At 36.7% G+C, this 19,256-nt stretch overlaps 1 protein-coding gene across 1 annotated transcript in view; it reads left to right on the forward strand.

Moving 5' to 3' along the window:
• Positions 1-237: 237 nt before the first annotated feature.
• PELI1 (pellino E3 ubiquitin protein ligase 1) overlaps positions 238-19,256 on the forward strand; it is a 65,668-nt gene continuing 46,649 nt past the window's right edge. Inside the window, exon 1 of the mRNA NM_001260952.1 lies at positions 238-274. The gene's annotated coding sequence lies outside the window, so the exon portion shown is untranslated. The remainder of the gene's footprint in view (positions 275-19,256) is intronic.

Here is a 19,256-nt window from a genome sequence, read left to right on the forward strand (position 1 = left end):
TAGCAGCAGCAGCGCCAGCCCCGCGGCGCGGTCGAATTGGTCCCCAGCCCTCCGGGAGTGCACCACAAAGCAGCCCCAACGCCTCTCCCTGCTTCCGCGGCTCCTCAGCGCTCGACTTCGTGGTCAACTTCCCCTCGCTGGGCTCGGCTGGCTGGCGCGGAGGGCAGCGGCGGAACGGCGGGCTGTCTGCTCGTGCTCCCCGCGCACAACACTTCACCCTCTCGCCTCGGGTCTCAGGGGCCGCGCTGGGATCCCGGCCACCAGCAATTGTCCGGTAAGTGTGGCCGCGGGGCGCCGCTGGATGGATGGCGGCGGGGCCGCCGAGGGGCGCGGGGAGGGCGGGCGCGCAACTTCCTCGGCGGCTTCTCCGGCGGCCAGCCAGCCAGCTCTCCCCGCCCGCTGCGCGCCCCCGCGGCGGCGGGGAGCGGAGTTTGCGGCGCCTCCATCCCGCGCCCTGGCAGGAGGAAGCGCCTTTGTCAGAACCGGCCCTGTGCGGCCTCCCCCTCCGCCCGGGAGCCGGGCGCGCGGCGGCCAACTCCGAGCCCCGCGCCTGGCTGGCCGCGCGCTCAGGCTGCGAGAGGGGTGCTCTGCGGGTGGCGGGTAGGAGAGGGAAATGGGAGAAACAAAAGGGGCGGTGGGTTTCCCTTTTGTTTGTGCGGATCTGATAACTTCTTTTCCTCCCTTACATAACGCAGACTTCCAAGTTAGTCATTCTTTTTATTGTTATGATTGTTGTCATCATCTCCGCGCGTCTTTCACATTTCCTTTCATCTTCGGATCTCAGAGCATTTTAAACACGCTAATTAATTTCACCCCTGGGTCCCCTAGGAAACAATACGCCCGTTTCCCTAAGTGGGTAAACTGAGGTCGTGAAAAGCTCCCTGATGGATACGCTTGATCTTTTACCGCGCCTGGTATCTGAGGATATGAAAGAGTTTATGAGGAAGAACCCGTTCTCAAATGCCCCGTGGAAAAGTTAAAGATGCTCATTTTACTTACAGGTTAGCTGAAGTCCAAAAGATGTCTAGGTAATTGTTACGTAGTTCAAACCATAATTCTTCTTACATAGTGTTTGAATCTTAAAACCTTTAAAGAGTTACTGAGAAATGCTTCGAGTAGGGAAATTAATGTAAATCATAAAGTCACGTCACCATCTACTTTTATTTTTGTATGTGTAGGTCTCTTAGAGGCAAGAGAGCAAGAATGGGACAGAGGGCATAGGTTTTTTAAAAATGTACATTTAACAGATTTTAATCACTACACAGAAGGAAATGTGCTTTGGTTTTAACAGCACCAACAATATTCCTGTCGTTAAGTCATCAAACAGTATATCAACAAATATTATTGAGAACTTTATTCGTAAGATGCTGGTTGTGCTAAAAACTGAAGCTTTATACTTTATAGATAAGAAAAGGTCATCTGTTTCGGTTCACAGGCTCTACTTTTTCTTACTCTGCAAAATGTTACTTTGTTTTCTTTGCACATAATCTTTTGTTTCAGAAATCGCATTGTCCTTTACTGTGTTGAATATGTATTACTCTCACACTTAAGGAGAAATGAATTTTTTATTCAGTTTGCTTAATAGGGTGAATTTAAAATTTTTTAGTTGTGGAAAAGGTTCACTTTGTTCAGTTCTGTTTCAGTTTACGATGCATCTTCTTTATAGCCAACAGAAAATATTTTCTGAGTGATCAGATTTACATGTCTTAAAACATTGTTCTTACTGTACAAATACAGCATATGAATTCCTTTATTTATATCAACAACCTGTTCTGGATAAAAATCTTTAACTCTGAGGACCTTATTTATTTTGTGAGTTTTTATTTCTTTGGTACCAAACTGGAAAGTACCAAAAATTTAAATCAAGCATCACTTCTACTAGCTCTTTCCTCAGGTAAATAATGATCAGAACTGTAGTAACAGTGAATAGTTTCACTTACTCTAAATTCTCTTACATTTAATTTTGTATTGTGTGGTTGTCCTTACATTTTAGATTTTGGTGGTTGCATCAGAAAATGAAAGTGAGATGTTCGTTATTTTATTTTATTTTTCCAGAGCCTTCTAACCTGTTCCCTTTCTATAGTATGTTAAAAGAGATCTTGAGTTTAACATAAATAATTGGAAAGTAGAACAATTATATGTATGGAAAGTTGCATGTAGTGAAGTGGTTATAATGTCTAATCTAGTGAATTTACAGGTTTTAAAGAGGAAACTATCACCTAGCTTTTTATTGGCATGGTAGAAGTGCTGTAATGTAGTAGTAGTGGTATTTATTTACTTCTAAAAAGCAAGCTGGAAATTTGCCTCAGTGGAGTTTGTAGGGGGAGAGAATCCATCCTTTCCTTAAGATTGACATTTAAATGTTCTTGCAGTTGGTTATGTTGAACTTTTTCTGTGGTATTTTCAAGCCAGATTTACCGGGGACATTTGTACTTTAAGGAAGCTACTAACACTGTCTTGGCTCAGTCACTGGAGTCCGCAGGCAGAAGTTAGTGTTGACTGGCGAAGTCTGGCTTTGCAGGTTTTATAATTTCTTTGAGACCCCTTAAAGGAAATGACTGAAAAGTACGGGGTAGGAAGCTAGTCTAGTACTGCCAAATGCCATTGAGGCAAGTTTCAAAGAGGAAGCCAAAGGATGTTTCCGTTTGATTTAGCTTCAGACTCTTCTGGGTTGTCAGAATGTCACTTTTGTATTTTAAGAGTTCTATCATTTCAGAATATGATTCGTTATGGTTTTCTAGTAGGTCAGGTGATAACGACTATAGATAGTCATTATGCTTCGTGGACAACTAATATTTTTAGGCAGAAGCTTCTACAGCTGATAAAGATTTTAAGCCAAAGACTTAGAATTGAAAACTAACATATACGTGTACATTTTACCATAATACACCAATGTAGACCTATCCTAGTATTTATTAGATTAGAAAGGCTTTTATGGATGATTTTATTATACAAATATATTTAACTGTATATATTAAAATTTCATAATGACTAATATATGATGGCACTGAGGTGGCTTTAGGTGCTCCTTTTGGGGGAAAAAAAGTCCTGTTATTCTAAAAGTTACATTTATGTCTTTGAGGAGAGTAAAGCAGATTTAAAAGCCAGTGGAAAAAGGAAGAAAATCAACAAAGTGAAGAAAACCTGATGAAGATGTTTTTAAATAATACAATATAAAGTTTCCTGGCAGCATTCATATATAAGGGACAAAATTCTAGTTGAAGTCTATAAACAGTGAATTCCACTTAGCACTTTCTGTTTATAGATTTCTAGCCATCTTTTCCAGATTCCCTCTGAATATATTACACAAGCAAAGTAAATAGAAGTCATTCTTTCAAGGGATTTGGGTTCTTGGAGTTTTTTTTACACTTGTGGTAGTGGGGGAGGGGAGTGCTTATTATATTTTCTTAGTTTAAGTGTGACCTGTGCCATAGAATATTCCCCTAGACTAATGTGTGGGAACCTCAAGACAAGAAATATTGGTCATTGAAATATCTGGATATGATTTCAAGTTCTGCCACTAGCTTTTTTTTTTTTTTTTTTTCCAAATTGTCTTGAATAGATCACTTCTATTTTTCCTTCAAAGGTTGAAAATAACTGCCTAACATACTATGTTTAGTAGGTCCTAAATACTTTTTGTTGTTTAATGAATTTACAGGTAATAAAGAGAAAGCACAGTGTTTCTTGAATGGATGTCAGGGAATTTCTAATTTTTTTCTTTTTTGATAGAAAAAAGTAATCAAAACATAAACATCTGATTGGAGTCTTTCAATTAGCATAGTTACCTTCAGAAATAAGCCTAGAGAAAGAGCTTCATCTGGTAGTTTAACAGAAATGAATTGTAAATGACTCTATAAAGAATTGACAATTTTTTCAGAATGTTGTACCAGATGTTTTAGATTCTTTTTGCCACATAAACTCCACTTCAGAGAATTGAGGTTCTACATAGTACTCTAGTATCACCCCTGTAATACGTTTACACCTCAAAATACCAGTTGCAGAAAAATAGAATGTGTTGCTGATGCCTGTAAATGGGAAAATCCTGACATCTGTCTTCATCCTCCAGTTAATCTTGACTGTTCATGTAGTTTTTTTAAAAATTAATTCAACACACATGTAATTTACTTCCTTTTCAGAAAATTTGTTGCTAATTCTTATTTTATGAGTCTCTTGGGATGTTGCTAATTCTAAAAATATGTAATAACCCCGGTTTCCCACATCTTCTACAGTTTCTTTTTCTATTTTTTTTTGGCTGCAGTTTTCTTTTTCCCCTAAACTGTCTAAAATAAGCTAAGAAATGTTTAAATGTAGTTGACAAGAAACACAGTAATTTATCATGCTAAAATTTCAACATATAAGGTGCAATGAAATCTGTTTTAGAGACAGTACACTTTTGAAGAGGGTAAAGCAGGTACAGCAAATAAATTTCATTTGGGGTACCAAATCTGATTGTTTAGTGGTGGCTGCCTAGAGTGCCATGTTTAGAAAACTGGGAGTCCTTATTCAAACTTAAGAGAAAAGACTACTGTGATTAGCAATTTCTGCTGTTGGTGAGCAGTGGACTTTTGGCATGGATGCCAAATACATTCATATTTATTGATGCCTTTTACATGTCACAGGTCTAGATGCTGATACCTCACAGACTAAAATCTCTGCCTTCATGGTGTTTACATTCTAATAACAAGACACAAACCATAAAATAAGTAAAATACATTGCGTTTTAAGAAAAATGGCTGGACGCAGTGGGTCACACCTGTAATCCTAGCACTTTGAGAGGCTGAGGTGGGAAGATGCCTCTTGTCCAGGAGTTCAAGATCAGCCTGGGCAACATGGTGAGACCCTGTCTCTACAAAGAAATTTTTTTAAAAATGAACTGTACACTGTCCCAACTACTCAGGAAGCTGAGGTGGGAAGATCACTTAAACCTGGGAGGTTGAGGCTGCCTTGAACCATGATTGCACCACTGCACTCCAGCCTAGGCAACAGAGCGAGACCCTGCCTCAAAAAAATAAAAATTAAAAAAATAAAAGAAAAATGATCTGGTTTCTTCAAAAAGTTAATAGCAAGAAATAAGAGAGGGAGGGAGAACTATAAGATTAAAAGAGACTTAAGAGGCTTATCCACCAAATGCAATGTATGAACCTTAGTTATATCCCGCTTTGAGCAAACTAACTGTAAAAAGACGTTTATTCAAAATTGGGGAGATTTAGACTCTGGATATTTAATGAAAAGGATTTGTCCATTTTTTCAGGTGTGAGAATGTATTTTTTTTAAGTGTTGTTTTAGAGATATATAATAAAGTGTTTACAACTTAAAATGTGATGTGTGGGTTTTTACTTCAAAATATTGAAAGGGAGAGGAACGTAGATGAAACAAGATTGGCCATATATTGAAAATTGCTGAAGGTAGATGCTCTATGGATACATGAGGTTTCTTACTTCCTCTTTAGTTTTGTGTATGTTTGAAATTTCCCCTAATAAACAGTTTTACACACAAACAGGAAAATAAAGCAGGGAAGGGGAAGGGAGAATAAATGGGATTTGAGTATGTGGTTGGGAGGGGGATGCAGTTTTTTGTTTTTTGTTTCTGAGATGGGAGTTTTGCTCTTGTCACCCAGGCTGGAGTGCAGTGGTGTGATTACAGCTCACTTCTACCTCCGTTTCCTGGGTTCAAGTGATTCTCCTACCTCAGCCTCCTGAGTAGCTGGGATTACAGGCGTACGCCACCACACCCAGCAGAGTTTCGTATTTTTAGTAGAGACAGGGTTTCACCATGTTGACCAGACTGGTCTCAAACTCCTGACCTCAGCTGATCACCCACCTCGGCCTCCCAAAGTGCTGGGATTACAGGCGTGAGCCACCATGCCCGGCCAAGATGCAGTTTTAAAGGGTAGTCAGAAAAGACTTCATTGAGAAGATGATAAATAGTTGAGAAAGTGAATAATGACCTGAAGGAGGTAGCAGAGCAAGCCTTGCACGTCACTTTTTGGAGCAAGACATTATACACAGAGGGAATAGTAAGTACAGTAGCCCTGAGATGGCAGCATGCCTACAACTGCAAGAAACTACAAGAAGACAAGGGTGAGCCAGGCATAGTGACTTGCACCTGTAGTCCCAGCTACTCTAGAGGCTGAGGTGGGAGGATCACTTGAGCCCAGGAGTTTCAGACCAGCCTGAGCAACATAACCAGATCCTGTCTTAAAAAAAACGGCCGGGCGCAGTGGCTCATGCCTGTAATCCCAGCACTTTGGGAGGCCGAGGCAGGCGGATCACGAGGTTAGGAGATCCAGACCATCCTGGCTAACACAGTGAAACCCCATCTCTACCAAAAATACAAAAAATTAGCTGGGCGTGGTGGCGGGCACCTGTAGTCCCAGCTACTCTGGAGGCTGAGGCAGGAGAATGGCATGAACCCGGGAGGCAGAGCTTGCAGTGAGCTGAGATCGCACCACTGCACTCCAGCCTGGGCGATGAGCGAGACTCCGTCTCAAACAACAACAACAACAACAACAAAAAACTAGTGTAACTAGATCACTAGATCAGGGTGAGCATGAATACATAAAATCAGCATCAGCATGGGAAAGGAAGGGTAGAGAAGACTTACATTGTGTAGGGCTGGTTGTCCATCTTGCTTTAAAGTAAAAATATTTTATATACTTATCTAAAATAAGTCTTCTACTTTAGAATAGTCACTGTGGAAGCCGTACACTTAACAATACTAGCATTACTCAAGACTTTTAGAAATTTTTGTTGTTGTTTTCTAAGCCAGCTTAAGAGCCACACGTGAAAATAGCTCATTACTTTGTATTTGCTCCTTGTTTTTAAGGAAAAATGGGGTGATTGGCCATGTGATATTTCATGTTATTTATCAGATAATGACTCACAGAGGATCTTGACAGAAAGAAAATGGAAAGTAACTTGAGGCTCTTTCTAAAAATCAGATCCAATCTGAGAAGGCAGTTATTGTTTGTAAAAGTCAGAATCACCCGTAGACCAAAAAGGAATTTTAATAATGTTGTGGACAATTGTAGCATCATTTAGAATAAGGGTATATAACTTCTGAGAATGACTAGTATGGAAGGCACCATACTCATTTGGATATTTAAGGTCTCACAAAATGCACACACACACACACACATATACACACATACAAGATCATATACCATTCTTAATACTAAGTATTCAAAACAGTCATTTCAGGTAAGTTTCATTTCTGCATTCAAGACTAAAGGGATGGTATTTAAAACGCAGTGAAACTGTTTAACTCTTGTCGCTATGGCATATACTTGGGAAACTAAAAGACTAACACATGTTAGTGTTAAGAGATGAATCTGGCTCTTAAGTCTTCTTATATTCATGCTTCATTTCTCAGATTAGTAGTTGTTTTGAAAACATTCTGATTTACCTTAAAGAACTGTTTTTAATCTTTATTAATAAAGGCATAGAAAAAATTGGATCTCATTTAAATGTTTAAATGCCCCCAAAAACCTCAATAAATATGGATTGTAAAAATCTACTCTCAGGACAATATACATGTAGGATTACTACTTTGAACAATTACCATACTAGTTCATTCTTTAGAGGTACAGTTTTTCCAACCTGAGAAACTAAACATTTCAGTGATTTTTACTCTCCTGATAATACTGAGTCAAGAAAGCCATTCTTTTTCTTGTTATTTATGTCCAGTGGTGGGGGAGCACAACGTTTTCATTTGTTTTGTTTTGTTTTGTTTTTGAGACAGAGTCTTGCTCTGTCACCAGGCTAGAGTGCAGTGGCGCAATCTCGGCTCACTGCAACCTCCACCTCCTGAGTTCAAGTGATTCCCCTGCCTCAGCCTCCCAAGTAGCTGGAATTATAGGCGCGTACCACTACGCCCAGCTAATTTTTTGTATTTTAGTAGAGACGGGGTTTCACCATGTTGGCCAGGTTGGGCTCGATCTCCTGACCTCGTGATCCACCGCCTCGGCCTCCCAGAGTGCTGGAATTACAGGCGTGAGCCACTGCGCCCAGCCTCATTTGTATTTTTAACCAATTATATTTAAAATTTAATGCCATGAAGTAGAATTTATGAACTTTTACCATGTAGTAAATTACATAGTGACCACTAAGAATATAAGTATATAACTGTGTAAGGAATACTTTAACAAAACTGCCTATTTTAAACATTTTTCAGTAAATTGTTAGGAATCTAGTTCTTTAATTCACTCAGAGTTTTTGTCCCTGTAGTGTATGTAGATGTATATATGCATGTGTATGTATAGATAGACAGCCAGACTCTCTTACTGTATACTGCACATACTATCAGGACTGAGCTGCTGGACTAGATTATTTAATGTATTTTAAACACTAGTCTGTTAACATGGAACAACTGAGCCCATATTTAATTCCTGGGCTTTCCATTAACTCTGAAAGTCCTTTAAAACCTTTGATTAATCTAAAAAAAAAAAAAACAAGTGGGAGTGGTTTTTCATAACAATCTTTGAAGTTCTGTGATGATGACCATACTGAAGTGTGACTTATTTTAGAAATAGCTTTCATTCAGGCTGTTGATTTACTGGTAGGATCATCAATCTGTTTTTCATTTCCATTTTTGTGGAATAAATGAGTAACTTATGATGGAAGAGAAAGAGAGGGAAGTCAGGAAGAGAAGGAAGGAAAGGAAAAAATTGGATCTCACAAAACAGTAAATATGACTATGGATAATTCTCTTAAGTTGGATGTGCTTAAGTGTCTGTGACCTAATGAGCTAAGGCTCAAATGTGTAAATTAAGTAGAGAATAGAAGTAATAATACAACTTTCATTTGAAGAGAAGTTGCTTTGCTAAAGGACATCTTACATTTCATGTTGACTTAAACCTTATGACCATGATAAAATCTATACTTAATTTTGGAAATAGTAATGAGTAATAATAATTGAGAAATTATTTGAAAATTCAGTCTATTATTTAAGCTTTGTAGATTTTTACAGCAACAGGTTCAAGGTTGTTATTCTCAGCTTGTGCATTGCAAGATACTTCTCATTTCCTGCCTGTCTCACTTTCATCTATTCATTACTCTGCCAATAGCTCTCTTTATCATCCTTTGCCAGCTTTAGTCATGCCTATTGCTCTTCAACAGCGTTTTCGATGTTTGTCTACCATTTTTATACTTACAAAGTAGACTTGGAATGAATTAGGGGTATAAAGTAGAAACCTGTGGATGGCAAGTACAATACTTTTCCTATTTGTGCCATATTTAATCTTTTTAAACTTTCCTTGTCTATTTCTGTTGTGTGCCGTTGTGAAGATCTCTCATCAGACACTAAGAGATAACTACGTGAACTGTAGGATGCAATACTTTTTAAACTCAGTAATGTAGGAAACAGTAGGAAACAGTGAGTTTAAACTCATACTCATTGAGTTAATCCTGCATCCATCCAGAACCTACATACCTAAATTAGCAAAGTTTGATAGTAATAGTGGAATTTCAAAAGCTATTTTCAGCTCTTGATGTTTGTTGTCTTTTCCAAAAATGTCAAACAATTGGGGACTTCATCATTACTGTAATAATAATCATATATGACCTTAGAGGGAGACTGTACTTCTGTTGAGCTTCTATTTGACAGTCAAGAGGAAAAGATAAAAAGATAAGTAATGTGGTAAAGAAGGTTATAACTTCTTCCTTCCACAAGAATGAAGTGACTGGCCCTGATATTTTTCTAGTAACTCATTGTAGTGTTCAACATATCATTTGGCTTAGTCTTTAGAAGGCACAGTTTAATTTTATTTTTTAACAATAAGTGAAAACAATTGAAAGTGCTTTGTTGATTCTTCAAAACCTTAATGTTGAATTTCTGGTTCTTGGCAGATACTATCCATAGTACTTCATGTTCCTCTGGGTTTATTTCAGATTTAATGAACTGCATGTACTGGAAGCACTAAAAGCTGATTGGCTTTAATTTTAGACTACAATTAACATGATGGATTTTTCTTTGAATTGTTTCTCACTGTCATTCTTTAAATTCACCATTAAAGGATCAAAACATCCAAATTACAAAACTAGTTAAGTTCATCATTCATGAGAAAATGTGTTAAATATGTATCTTTTGTAAAGTAGTGGCTGCTTCTAATTAGAAACTAGTCCTATAGACATACCTTATGTATCAAAAAGCTTTTTAAATATACTTACCGCTTTACTGTTATTTTCATTTAAAATAGGATGATTCAGTCTCTGAACTAGCCCTGTCTGTTCCTCAAAGGAACTAGGATGAATTTTGAGCAGGGGCTCTTAAACTGTCTAACATTGAGCAGATCTGTAACTTCATTGAGAGCAGACATTTTAAAAAATTCATCACTGACATTTATTCAACAAAAAGAAGATCAGATTTTGCTAAAGCGTTTTGGTTGTGTCTCTTTTAGAAATAACGTTATTTATTTGCATATAGTTCAGCTCTTAAGGACTAGTCTTTTAAGGCTTTAGCCAGAATTTGTCTCCTAAAGCTGACTTTAAAATGGCTTCCAAAAGGATTTGCTGAGTTTCAGAACTGAGTAGGCTGCTAATGATTCAGTAGGCCCCCTCATTTTCCTCCTACTCCTTAAATTGAAGGCTCCTTCGTACCATCTAGGTACCCTGAGTCATCATGGATAAACTCTAAAGAAGAATTGTCATATGGAAAAACTCTCCATGAAGGGAGAATGTCAGCAGTCTGAGTCAGAGATCATTCATTGATCACAATGATACAATCTATAGGTTGTGGGCTTCATTTTCAATCTTTTAATGTACTTCCATGTATGTCCTTATTATAGGATTGTAAATCCTATAATGCCTATAAAACCATCTGAGGTGTTTATTCCCTGTTCATTTCTAATTGGTTTGGTTTTTATTATCTATTACATGAAAAGGATTTTATATTCTTTATTGAATAAATAGGACAGGCAATATGATACAGGATAAAAACCGCTGTATCGGAAGTTAGGGGACCTGGAGTTCTGGTTCATCTTCTCAATATGTGACTTTATATATTTCATTTAACCTCTTTGAGCCTGAGTTTCCTTATCTTTACAAGGTCAGTAACTCCAGAACTCACACCCTCTTTGGAACCAACCCATGGCAGATACAGCTGCTAGCTGTATCTGTATCTGTATCCCAAACCAGCTTCAGATAACTTTTTGATACAGCACTGTCAGAAACTATATATATAATTGCCATTCTGATGAAATCTCTTTATCATCTCAGTTGTATCGGGTCTCTTCCAGCTCCAGGATTCCATGACTTTAAATAATTTGCCTATGGAAAGTCTCTGTCTTCTATACTCTCTTTTCACATTGAGTGTTCAGTGAAGTGAAACTTACTGTTTGAGCTTAAGAATTCTTTGTAGTCAGGGATAGCATGTTTATGTTTCATTTAGTGATGTTAAAAACAAATGATTGAAGAAAACTCATGAGGGTACTTAAAATTCCAAATGAAATGGTAACAAATAAAAATTTTTAGTGCTAATTTGATGGAAACTCATTTTAAGTTCTAAATGTTTGTGGCACAGACCTCAGGTTAGTGAAATTTGAAGTGATGTATTTGTCTGGAGGGCACATAATGAAGACATAGGAATCCTAGACTGAGAAATAAAGAGGCCTGAGTTCTAGCTTTGCAAACTGTTTTTTTAACCTGGTTAGTGTCTTCATCTATTGTAATGGTATCAGGCCAGTGTTTTTCATTAATATATTGTATAAATTACCTAAGGATCATATTATAATGCATATGCTAATTCAGTAAGTATGACTGGGGCTTGAGATTCTTCATTTTTAGCAGGCTTCTGGGTGTGCTACTGCTATAGGCCATGGACCACACTTATAAAAGTACTAGGCCATTTCCAAGGCTCCTTCGGGTTTAAAGGGTCTTTAAATTATAAGTCCACTTCTTTTTCTCCAGCTCTTTTGTATCACTATTAAACTTGTACTTTTTGAAGCCACATATTCCTAGACTCATTCCCTATTTTCTCAGTCTGAGAGCTCCATTAGTTTTGTTGTTTTTCCCTTTCCAGAATGAACTTGACGTAGGTGGTCATTCAAGTTAAAGCTAAGGTAGTATAATAGAAAGAGGCTTTAATAAGAAGAAAACTTTATTCAGATGCCTCCCCCACTAATTGGTAGCTCTGTTGCTTTGGACAGTTGACTCAGTTTACTTAATCTCAAAGTTCTGAGTATAAGCCTCACCAGGACTTACTAAATTCCTTATCCAAAATGCTTGGGGCAAAAAAGTGTTTTGGATTTCAGATTTTTTCAGATTATGGAATATTTGCATTATACTTGGAAGAGCATTTCCTTTGAGAATCGTGTTAGCACTTAAAAATTGTTTCAGGTGTTGTAGCATTTTGGATTTCAGATTTTTAGATTAGGGATGCTCAACCTGTGTCTTCCTGGTAAGGTTGTTGAAAGGAATAGAGATAATATATAAAGTTATCAGCACAATGTCAAGCATAAAGTAGGTACTCAAGAATTGGAAGCTATTTTTTTTTTATTCCTACTGGCATCCTGACTTGTTCTAGTAGAAAGACAAAAAAGAGTGGGAAAGATCTGTCGCCAATTCAGGACCTTTCTCTGTGTGCCAACTTAAATTTTCAACTGCTTATTAGACATATTAACTAAAATTCTTCAAACTTGCCATAGTGAAAAAGACCTCTGTTTTCTTTCCATATCTGTTCTGCCTCCTTCAATACTGGTAGAGATTACTGTTTCTGCCTGGGCACAGTGGCTCACGCCTGTAATCCCAGCACTTTGGGAGGCCGAGGTGGGTGGATTATTTGAGGTCAGAAGTTTGAGACCAGCCTGGCCAACATGGGTGAAACCCCGTCTCTACTAAAAATACAAACATTAGTTGAGCATGATGGTGTGTTCCTGTAATCCCAGCTACTCGGGAGGCTGAGGCAAGAGAATTACTTGAACCCAGGAGGTGGAGGTTGCAGTGAGCCGAGATGGTACCACTGCACTCCAGTCTGGGTAATGGAGTGAGACTCCGTCTCAATGTAAAAAAAAAAAAGCAAAAAGGAGAGAGATTACAGTTTCAATCACTACATGCCGATTAGGATCCTGTCTTTTCTGCCTTTGGCCTTCCATATCCATGGGATCTGCATCTGAGGATTGAACCAACCATGGGTCAAAAATATTTGGAAAACAAATACAATAAAAAATACCAATATAACAATAAAATAATACAAATAAAAAGTACAGTATAACAACTATTTTCATAGCACTTACATTTTATTAGATATTATAAGTCAGGGGTCCCCATCCCCAGGGCATTGACCTGTACCTGTCTGTGGCGTATTAGGAACCAGGCTGCACAGAGGAGTCGAGTGGTGGATGAGCAAGCATTACTGCCTGAGCTCCACCTCCTGTTAGATCAGCAGGGCATTAGATCTCACAGGAGCGTGAACCCTGTTGGGAAGTGCGAGGGATCTAGGTTGGGCGCTCCTTATGAGAATCTAACTAATGCCTGATGATCTAAGGTGGAACAGTTTCATCCTGAAACCATTCCCCCACAACCACTCACTCCTAACCCCCATCGGTGGAAAAATTGTCTTCCATGAAACTGGTCCCTGGTGCCATAAAGATTGGGACTGCTGTTATAAGTAATCCAGATATAATTTAAAGTATACCAGAGGATGTATGCAAATACTATGCCATTTTATATAAGGGATTTGAGCATCTGCAGATTTGGGTATTGGAGAAAAGTCTTGGAAATCTGCAGATTTGGGTATTGGAGAAAAGTCTGCAGATACCAAGGGATAACTTTATATTTGTTTCTAACTCTCCCCATGGATGCCTCAAAAGTACCTCCCATTTCCATGCCCCGGATCAAACCTATGGGAGCCTCAAGAATACCACACTATACAAGTCTTCAAAGTGATTTATTACCCTTAATAGAAATTAATTTCCATCATTGTCCCTTTCCCAAAAAAATTCTCTTTAGCAGAAAATAGTTTCTGTACTGAAGTAATCATTTCTAAATAATTGATAATAGAAATAGTCAGGTAATTCAGTAGGAATTTACTGTCAGAAAAACTCTAACAGGAAACCTTTATTGACCTACTACAGTGTACTAGACATTTGTTTAATGTCCCATAACAATCCTTTGAGGTAGGTAATATTATATTAAAAGGTAATAGGGTATAATGATTGCAAGTATTAACCAAAATTTCTGAGGTTTCAATCCCAGATGTCAGCCCTTACTAGTTGTTTGACCATGGTCAATTTACTGAACTGGTCTGAGCCTCAGTTTCCTCCTATATGAAATAGATGATAATATAACTTATCTCCTAAGAACATTTTTAGGAATTAAATAATTTTTAAAAAGCTCTTTGAGAAATGCCTGTCATTTATTATAATAAGCACTGCATATGTGTTAGTTACTGTTATTTATTATCTTAGTCTTACAGGTTAGGAAACTGAGACTCAGTGAAATTGGTCCAAGTTTCACAGCTATTAAAAGATAGTGCCAGGAGTTGGACATAGGCAGTCTGACTCCAGAACTCCCTTAACCATTCTATTTTACTTCATCTCAAGTAATAATAATTTATCTTATCCTCTTGCTTACAGCCTCCATATTAATGGTCTCATTGTGATCATAGGAGTAATAAAATTCATTCTAGCAGTCACGTGTGGTACTTAAAATGTAGAATTTCTAAAATATGCAGGTAAAAGCTCACTTTAATACGATCTGAGAAATATAAGAATATATATTTAATTCTATTTTATTTCATGTTTGCTTTTCTCCATTTCTTGTTAACAGTCACCAAAATCCCTAGAAAGTGGAAGTACTAATTTTACATTACTATATAGTGACTTTAGTTGTCGTGATTTACTTAGTCTGTTAAATCTTCTTTTGCTAAACATTTTCAGAATGACTGGCGCTCATTATCATGTTGTAACTACATAGTGTGCTTAAAATCAATTTTTATGAATATGATTAACTGGTACCTCTTTTGAAATTGTGTAGTGATTTGTCTGTTTTTAGTTTTTCTGTGAATTTTAATTTTTATCAGCTGCTTTTTGAATAGAAACTTTGATTTTAGTATTTTGATGTCTTTGTATTAGATGCTGTATATAGTTGAATCTGCTTAATTTCACAAGCTTTAGACTGTGACACTCATTTAGGCCTTTAGTAAAAATAAAAAGCACGTCTGATTACTATTTAAAGTTTCTATAGATGATTTGTTCTCTCCCCCACCTCATTCCCCATTACTTACTAATTTCTTTTTTCCATTGTTAATGTTTTATTCGTTTGTGGCAAAAGAATGTCCTTTGTATTAAGACAGTATAAAGACAAAAGATACAAATATCTAATAGTCTTTGAGAAGAGGGCAGATTTGAAAAACCAGAATCATCTATGAAGAAAAGTCTGTTTTTACCTTGGTTTTGAAACTGGATTCTGTGACCCAGTGTATTTACTTTTGGGGAAACAAACATACTTGAAATAGTTGTTGTGTCAGTTAAGACACTCTATTGTGACAGAAACAACTCAAACAGACTTGAAAGGGAAAAGGGAAATGTATTGATTTGTGTACATTGGTTCAGGATAGGTGTGGCTTAAAGAATGGGTCCATCCAAGGCTCTCATGATGTCATCAAGACTTAATTTCTGTACATTTCTTAGTGCTGCTTTCTTGGTGTTGGCTTTCTGATCCATCTGTACATGAGCGTAAGATAGCTTCAGTTCCCTTAGCACCTAAATCCACCCAGTGTCGTGTAGCTGGAAAGAGTGACCATCTTTCTTAAAAGTCCCAGCAAAAGTCTCAGTGCATTTCATTGGCTCTGAATGGCCCACTCCCTTGTGGCCAGGAGACTGTGAAGCTCTGATTTTTGAGACTGAGCCATATGTCCAACCATCAAGTTTGAGGGTATAGTCAACTCCAGATATATATAAACTGAGAATAAAAGAGGGGTTTCCTCCAAAAAGGAAATGAAGATACCATTATATGAGAGAAAGGAGGAATATTTATTGGGCAGCAGGAAACAGATGCCCATAATGCTTGATAGTGCCTTTTCTATTTTAAGGGGTAGCACTCAACTAGGAAAGACACGTTCATGTTTTTCTCTCTTTTTTTTTTTCTTCTTATTTAGTATTTAGTACTAATTTGGGATTTATATGAATTTCCTTCTACATTGCTGTTTTAAAGCTATATATATCTATATCTATATATATATGAATTACTAGAACTTTTTGACCCTGAGAGCTTTAAGAATGTATCAGAATTTTAAAATTTGGCACTACTTTAACAAGTTTAATATAACATCTTATTATTGATTTTCCTGTTAGCTTTAGTAATGAAATTTGTTGATAGCTAGTTTGTTAATGTCTTAAGCAGACCGTGCTTTTGGGCCAAGAAATTCATAAAGAACCATGAAAACGAAGATTCTCTCCTAGATACTCAGGGCCTCAAGGAGAGAGAGGAGTAAAGGGTTGTGAAGGACACTAACAGGGTCTTTACATGTTGATTTCTAGAACTGATTTTAGTCTGAAAATGAAAACCCAGTTCTTACCAAAAAGGAATATAAGTTGCCCATTGTGTTTTAGTCTTCCTTTTTAATACCCAAAGTATTAAATGAAATAAAAAATAATATATTATGGCCTCTAATATCATTTATATAGCTTCTTCTGTTTCCTCTGTTATATTACTGTGTATAGGAATAAGCACATCTATTCCCCAAAGGCTGTAACATTCTATAGTCTCTAGGAAATTTTATTTTTTTCTTCTAAATTTCTTGAATAAATTTTATAGAAATATTTATGCCTTTTTATGCACCAAATTAAAATGAAGACTTCATAAGATCTAATTTAGCAAACTATTTTTAATGTCTTTTCCTTTATTTCTTCAATATTAAGTGCTGCAAAATGAGCAAGACAGTTTCTCCCTTGGAGGAGTGTTCAGCTTTAATAGAAGATAGCACAAGGTCATATGTAACTATAGTAGAAAACTGGGTAAGGCCCATAAAGGAATTGCAGATAAACTATGGGAGCTCAAATAAGATTATACCCAGTTTAGGGTATAAGGAAAAACTTTCAGACTGGGAAAAGAACATCAAATGGGCCTTGAAATATTATTAGAAGTTTTTACAAGTGAATAGTGATAACGTTAACAACACTTGTTTACTGAGTATTTATTACATATTTAGTTTCATTTTTGTCAAAAATGTCTGATTATGAGCGTAGCATAGTGGCATGTGCCTGTAGTCCCAGCTACTCGAGTGGCAAAAATGGGAGTAACCCAGGAGTTTCAGACTCGCCCGGGCAATATAGGCAGACCCTATCTCAAAAGAAATTCTTTTTTTGATGTATGTGATAGAGAGAGCAATAACCGTGTCACTTTAAATTGCGGGGGGGAAGTTGGGAAGAATCTGGAATTATGGTGAATTCAAAAGACACAGGATTAGAAATTTCAAAATCAAAAGTCACGTAGCTTATTGGGACACATCAAGTGAGAAGCTTTCTACTGCAGCCACCACAATAATTTTTTGTAGTATATACTAGAGTTGAGAATCATTTCTAACAAAAATTATGTTGTGTCTCTGGAGAGGTAATCAGTGATTTGCGTGAAAACTTAATAGTACATGCATTGCCTTAAAAAGTGTTACTTTAATCTTCTATCATTTAAGAAATTCCTGTGACTTTATGTGGATCAGCAATACAAGCAATTGTAGACTATATTCTATTATACATATTCTAGAATCAGCAGTGTATGTATTTGTTTGGTGTTTACATAAGTCTTAGTGTGTTTTATAAATAATAGGATGGTTTGTTTAAAGTGGGCTTTTGAAGATACAGTGTAACTTTAAATGAATGGTCTTAGAAAACTTAATAGTCTAAATATGTACTGAAGAACATTTCATAATCACAGAAAAGGAATAATATATTTCATGAATTATTAAGAATTTGTCTTTAAATAAAGTCCTCTTTTTGAAAAGGTATTAAGAGGAATTAGACAAAACTTGTTTGAATATGGTTGTAATTGCAGTTTGAGTTATATATAAAAGAGCCCAATTAGTTTAAACAAATAGAATATCTGGGTTTATGGTATTCTGAGCCTCATATTTTTTTTATTGAATGCCAGGGGTATATTAAAATGCCTCCATTTATGTTTCTGTACAAAAGATTGTTCTGACAGTAAGTTTAAGTTATTTTCACAACTTATTGCTGTCTAAAAATTTCTCTTGACTTCACATTTTGTTCTGAATATCTTGGTTTCTTTCCTCCGCCCACACAATGTTGAAGGCAAGGGAAGCAAGAGTTGCACAGTAATACAGTGAATTTGAGAACCCTGGCTTTTTTTCAAAACAAAATAAACCTTTATTACAAGATTGCTTTTTATTGATACTAAAAAAGGGTGGCACTTTGGCAAATGTTCAATAGTGTATGAATAGCCTAATTGATTTAGCTGGAATGAATAAGAAGCTTTGCTATTTGTCCTTATAGATAGTTGGCTCAGTAAACATTGTGATGGTGATAGACCAAATTTTCCACGGTGAAAGGTAAAACAAAACAGCAACAAAAAACCCACCAAACTTAATAGGTCCAAATGTCAGCAATTTTATGTCTATGTCAAGGTCTTTAAAGAAGAAGCAATATGTTGATTAGGATCTCATTTGAATTTCTGTTGTGAAAAAATAATCATGTTAACTTACGTAAAACCCAAGAGTTTTGACAAATATTACTATGTGAAAATATTAATAGAGGAGATCCTTGCTGAGAATTTAAAGCTGCATGAAATTCATAGATATGTCTAGAAATTTAAACTTAGTGTCATATACTCCACAGTAAACTCAAGTAAAGGCAGGTGGCATAATTAGGACAAAGATAACAGTAGAAGCAAAATAAGAATTTGTTAAAAACCTAGTGGATGTCACATTAGTCTGACTCAGTCTGTAACTCTGGTCAGAGATGTAAAATTTTAGGGATTTTCAAGGTACTGTAAGAAAGAAAAGAATCTACTTTGGGGTGGGATGTGGGGAGAAAAATATTTCTGGCAATTAGAATGTATATAGTATATTTAAGAAGTACATTTGCAATTCTAATCACTTAGTTCAAAAGCAGAGAATTATATCATGTGTAATGTTATTCACTTTTAATACTATTATTATTACATGATTAAAAATAGAAAATATTAGAAAATTCTAGAAGGTAAAAGTGTTATTTCTAACTCCATTAGCTCCTTTCGAGATAGGAACATTTCTTATTAGTCTCTTAGCACAGAATCTGAACCATAATAGGCACTCCATAAATGTTTACT

This window comes from Macaca mulatta, chromosome 13 (assembly GCF_049350105.2).
Source record: "Macaca mulatta isolate MMU2019108-1 chromosome 13, T2T-MMU8v2.0, whole genome shotgun sequence".
Taxonomy (NCBI): Eukaryota; Metazoa; Chordata; class Mammalia; order Primates; family Cercopithecidae; genus Macaca; species Macaca mulatta.